Raw genomic sequence first — 6,270 nt, forward strand, 5'->3', positions numbered from 1 at the left:
GGGATGGGATGTACGTCTGCTACACTTTACCTAGTTGTGCATAAGAATGGTTTCAATGTACTCTCTATTCGGAGCAGACTGTGATTTTTGCAGACGGGCCGTTAGGTCCACGGACCTGTATTTGTTTGTTATGACGGTTTCTAAATAAATAAAGAATTTAAAAAAAAAAAAAAAGAAAATCCAATGTTCGCAGTTGTCGGCACGTTCTGTACATGACCTGATGGAAACCCTCCAAACACAGGGAAATTCCAGGTTGTGAAGTCACAAAACATGAAAACTGCTAAGGGTGTGAATACATTTGCAAGACACTGTATACAGTATAAGCCCCCACACAGCCTCCCTACATACAGTATAAGCCCCCACGCAGCCTCCCTACATACAGTATAAGCCCCCACACAGCCTCCCTACATACAGTATAAGCCCCCACACAGCCTCTCTATATACAGTATAAGCCCCCACACAGCCTCTCTATATACAGTATAACCCCCCACACAGCCTCTCTATATACAGTATAAGCCCCCACACAGCCTCTCTATATACAGTATAAGCCCCCACACAGCCTCCCTATATACAGTATAAGCCCCCACACAGCCTCCCTATATACAGTATGAGCCCCCACACAGCCTCCCTATATACAGTATGAGCCCCCACACAGCCTCTCTATATACAGTATAAGCCCCCACACAGCCTCTCTATATACAGTATAAGCCCCCACACAGCCTCTCTATATACAGTATAAGCCCCCCACACAGCCTCCCTATATACAGTATAAGCCCCCACACAGCCTCCCTATATACAGTATAAGCCCCCACACAGCCTCCCTATATACAGTATGAGCCCCCACACAGCCTCCCTATATACAGTATAAGCCCCCCACACAGCCTCCCAATATACAGTATAAGCCCCCCACACAGCCTCCCATATACAGTATAAGCCCCCCACACAGCCTCCCATATACAGTATAAGCCCCCACACAGCCTCTCTATATACAGTATAACCCCCACACAGCCTCTCTATATACAGTATAAGCCCCCACACAGCCTCCCTATATACAGTATAAGCCCCCACACAGCCTCCCTATATACAGTATAACCCCCCACACAGCCTCCCTATATACAGTATAACCCCCCACACAGCCTCCCTATATACAGTATAAGCCCCCACACCGCCTCTCTATATACAGTATAAGCCCCCACACAGCCTCCCTATATACAGTATAAGCCCCCACACAGCCTCTCTATATACAGTATAAGCCCCCACACAGCCTCTCTATATACAGTATAAGCCCCCACACAGCCTCTCTATATACAGTATAATCCCACACCGTCTCTCTATATACAGTATAACCCCCCACACAGCCTCTCTATATACAGTATAAGCCTCCACACAGCCTCCCTATATACAGTATAAGCCCCCACCACAGCCTCTCTATATACAGTATAAGCCCCCACCACAGCCTCTCTATATACAGTATAAGCCCACACACAGCCTCTCTATATACAGTATAAGCCCACACACAGCCTCTCTATATACAGTATAAGCCCACACACAGCCTCTCTATATACAGTATAAGCCCACACACAGCCTCCCTATATACAGTATAAGCCCACACACAGCCTCTCTATATACAGTATAAGCCCCCACACAGCCCCTCTATATACAGTATAAGTCCCCACACCGCCTCTCTATATACAGTATAAGCCCCCACACAGCCTCCCTATATACAGTATAAGCCCCCACACAGCCTCTCTATATACAGTATAAGCCCCACACACAGCCTCTCTATATACAGTATAAGCCCCCACACAGCCTCTCTATATACAGTATAAGCCCCCACACAGCCTCTCTATATATACAGTATAAGCCCCCACACAGCCTCTCTATATACAGTATAAGCCCCCACACAGCCTCTCTATATACAGTATAAGCCCCCACACAGCCCCTCTATATACAGTATAAGCCCCCCACACAGCCTCCCTATATACAGTATAAGCCCACACACAGCCTCTCTATATACAGTATAAGCCCCCACACAGCCTCCCTATATACAGTATAAGCCCCCACACAGCCTCCCTATATACAGTATAAGCCCCCACACAGCCTCTCTATATACAGTATAAGCCCCCACACAGCCCCTCTATATACAGTATAAGTCCCCACACAGCCTCTCTATATACAGTATAAGCCCCCACACAGCCTCTCTATATACAGTATAAGCCCCCACACAGCCTCCTATATACAGTATAAGCCCCCACACAGCCTCTCTATATACAGTATAACCCCCCACACAGCCTCTCTATATACAGTATAAGCCCCCCACACAGCCTCTCTATATACAGTATAAGCCCCCACACAGCCTCTCTATATACAGTATAAGCCCCCACACAGCCTCTCTATATACAGTATAACCCCCCACACAGCCTCCCTATATACAGTATAAGCCCCCACACAGTCTCCCTATATACAGTATAAGCCCCCTACACAGCCTCTCTATATACAGTATAAGCCCCCACACAGCCTCTCTATATACAGTATAAGCCCCCACACAGCCTCTCTATATACAGTATAAGCCCCCACACAGCCTCTCTATATACAGTATAAGCCCCCACACAGCCTCTCTATATACAGTATAAGCCCCCCACACAGCCTCTCTATATACAGTATAAGCCCCCACACAGCCTCTCTATATACAGTATAAGCCCCCACACAGCCTCTCTATATACAGTATAACCCCCCACACAGCCTCTCTATATACAGTATAACCCCCCACACAGCCTCTCTATATACAGTATAACCCCCCACACAGCCTCTCTATATACAGTATAAGCCCCCACACAGTCTCCCTATATACAGTATAAGCCCCCTACACAGCCTCTCTATATACAGTATAAGTCCCCACACAGCCTCTCTATATACAGTATAAGCCCCCACACAGCCTCTCTATATACAGTATAAGCCCCCCACACAGCCTCTCTATATACAGTATAAGCCCCCACACAGCCTCTCTATATACAGTATAAGCCCCCACACAGCCTCCCTATATACAGTATAAGCCCCCACACAGCCTCTCTATATACAGTATAAGCCCCCCACACAGCCTCTCTATATACAGTATAAGCCCCCACACAGCCTCTCTATATACAGTATAAGCCCCCACACAGCCTCTCTATATACAGTATAACCCCCCACACAGCCTCTCTATATACAGTATAAGCCCCCACACAGTCTCCCTATATACAGTATAAGCCCCCTACACAGCCTCTCTATATACAGTATAAGCCCCCACACAGCCTCTCTATATACAGTATAAGCCCCCCACACAGCCTCTCTATATACAGTATAAGCCCCCACACAGTCTCTCTATATACAGTATAACCCCCCACACAGCCTCTCTATATACAGTATAAGCCCCCACACAGCCTCTCTATATACAGTATAAGCCCCCACACAGTCTCCCTATATACAGTATAAGCCCCCTACACAGCCTCTCTATATACAGTATAAGCCCCCACACAGCCTCTCTATATACAGTATAACCCCCCACACAGCCTCCCTATATACAGTATAAGCCCCCACACAGCCTCTCTATATACAGTATAAGCCCCCACACAGCCTCTCTATATACAGTATAAGCCCCCACACAGCCTCTCTATATACAGTATAACCCCCCACACAGCCTCCCTATATACAGTATAAGCCCCCACACAGCCTCTCTATATACAGTATAAGCCGCATATACTCTATACATATATGCCGCATATACTCTATACATATATGCCGCATATACCTGCCACCCAGCCTGACCTGCCACCCAGCCTCCTATATACCTGATCTCCATATACCCCCTATATCCTATATGTGCTCATTCACATGGAGAAACTCCCACCTGCAGAGCCGCACGGTAACGTGTAGAAAGGAGTTGATTTCTTGAGGGAAAGACGTCACCGGAAGGGGCGGGGCCTCATCAGTGCAGCTCTGGGAGCAAGAAGCAAAGAAAAAAAGAAGAAACCGGCAGAGTAGGTGCTAGAATGTACGGTCTCCTGACAGGTATGACGTCACTGGTCATGTGATGGGGCGTGTACATAATGCAGCCTGGTGTTTTCAGCCCGACCTTTCTAGAGACAGAAAAACAATGTCTATTCTAAGTGCACGTGGCACAGAGGGGATTACAATAGATATAATAGAAGCGGGGTCTGGTGCTGAGACCCCCATAGGATTATGGTAGATGCTGAATCCTAGTGACCAGAGGGCCCTCTGTGACGTCAGTCAGTGCACAGTTTCATGTTTCCAGGGTCGTGGCTAAATCCCAGTGGGCAAAAGGTACCTGGTCCTTTTTTCCCCAGTAAGAATTGTATTAAAACACTCATTAGGACCTGGTCCCTCCTTCCACTGGGATTCAGCTTTACCAGAGCCGGCTATTTCCCAGTGGGCCGAGGGACCAGGTTCTAATGAGTGTTTTAATACAATTCTTAGTGGGGAAAAAGGACCAGGTGCTTGCAGCCACTGGGATTTAGCCTGCTCTACATAAGAAAGCTAAACTCTAGTGGGCTAAAGGACCAGGTCCCTAGGGGCGTTTTTAAAATACACACACTTGGCTAAAAACCATGTCATCATGCAGATTGGGCTTTATTCTGCTGTATCTGTAGATTATCTGCAGTAGAATCATAGAATGTTATAGTTGGACGGGACCTCCAGGGTCATCAGGTCCAACTCCCTGCTCACAGCAAGATTCACTATATCATCCCACACAGGTGTCTGTCCAGTCTCCTTTTTACGTCTTCCATTGAAGGGGAACTCACTACCTCTTGTGGTTCCAGTCATTGATCACTCACTGTCAAAAGGTTTTTATTCCAAAATCTAATCTGTGACGCTTCCCAATCAGTTTCATTCCATTGCTTCTATTCTTTCCTTGTCTGCAAATGAGAATAGGGCTGACCCCTCTAGCTCGACAGCCCTTCAGATATTTGCAGACGGCTATTAAGTTTCCTCTCTGTTTTCTTTTTTTCAAGCTAAACATTCCCAAATCCTGTAACCGTTCCTCATCGGACAGTTTATAGACCGGTCACCATTCTGGCTGCTCTTCTCTGAACTTGCTCTTTTTGTTGATGTCTTTTTTAACACGTGGTCCCCAGAATTTCAGATGAGGTCTGACCAAAGAGGAGTAGAGGGTGATAATTACTTCACGTGATCTGTGCTTCTGTTAATACATTGCACAATTGTGCTTGTCTTTTTTGCTGCTGCATCGCACTGTTGACTCATGTTCAGTCTGTCATCTATCAGTATGCGATTAGTATATTAGTAGTACTAGATTTGAAAGTGTTCACATTAATTTTTTTCACATAGACTAAAGCCTGCTTTACACGTTGCAATTAGTTGTACAATCGCATTTGCGATGTGACACGCCCAGGTTGCATACGGGATCTATGAGATTGCACGTAGGTCGTTCATTTGCTGTCACACGAGCGTTAGTAGTCTATGTTAAATTGATCAATTTTGTGTGCAATCCTTTAGATCATGTGTTCTGTGACGTATGCATTGGGCACTTTTTTTTATTTTTTATTGACTCGCCAAGTGTGTGTAATGTGTAGGGATGCGTTTTTACTTTGTCATCTGCCATTCAGCTCTGCTACATGGCCGCTGACAGCAGACACAGACAGCCATGTAGCAGAGCTGAATGTCAGATGACAGCAGACACAGACAGCCATGTAGCAGAGCTGAATGTCAGATGACAGCAGACACAGACAGCCATGTAGGAGAGCTGAATGGCAGATGACAGCAGACACAGACAGAGCCGCACTGTCGGAATGAACTCGGGTTAACTTCACCCGACTTCATTGTCATGCTGCGGCTCTGTATGTGTCGCGTCCTGATTAGCGGTCACCAGTGAAGGACTCACCGGTGACCGCTAAACTCCTGAGTAACTGAATTGAGCAGCTCTCTCTCATACTCACCGATCCCCGGCGCGGCGCTGCACAGCATTCACACTGCTCCGGCGGCTTTTACTATTTTGAAAAAGCCGGCCGCTCATTAAACAATCTCGTATTCCCTGCTTTCCCCGCCCACCGGCGCCTATGATTGGTTGCAGTGAGACACGCCCACACGCTGAGTGACAGGTGTCACACTGCACCCAATCACAGCAGCCGGTGGGCGTGTCTATACTCTGCAGTGAAATAAATAATTAAGTAATTAAAAAAAACGGCGTGCGGTCCCCCCAATTTTAAAACCAGCCAGATAAAGCCATACGGCTGAAGGCTGGTATTCTCAGGATGG

At 46.8% G+C, this 6,270-nt stretch overlaps 1 protein-coding gene across 1 annotated transcript in view; it reads right to left on the bottom strand.

Moving 5' to 3' along the window:
• LOC142259092 (uncharacterized) overlaps window positions 1-3,941 on the bottom strand; it is a 151,567-nt gene extending 147,626 nt beyond the window's left edge. Inside the window, exon 1 of the mRNA XM_075331610.1 lies at window positions 3,887-3,941. The gene's annotated coding sequence lies outside the window, so the exon portion shown is untranslated. The remainder of the gene's footprint in view (window positions 1-3,886) is intronic.
• Window positions 3,942-6,270: the final 2,329 nt, after the last annotated feature.

Source organism: Anomaloglossus baeobatrachus (assembly GCF_048569485.1).
Source record: "Anomaloglossus baeobatrachus isolate aAnoBae1 chromosome 5 unlocalized genomic scaffold, aAnoBae1.hap1 SUPER_5_unloc_26, whole genome shotgun sequence".
NCBI classification, from domain to species: domain Eukaryota; kingdom Metazoa; phylum Chordata; class Amphibia; order Anura; family Aromobatidae; genus Anomaloglossus; species Anomaloglossus baeobatrachus.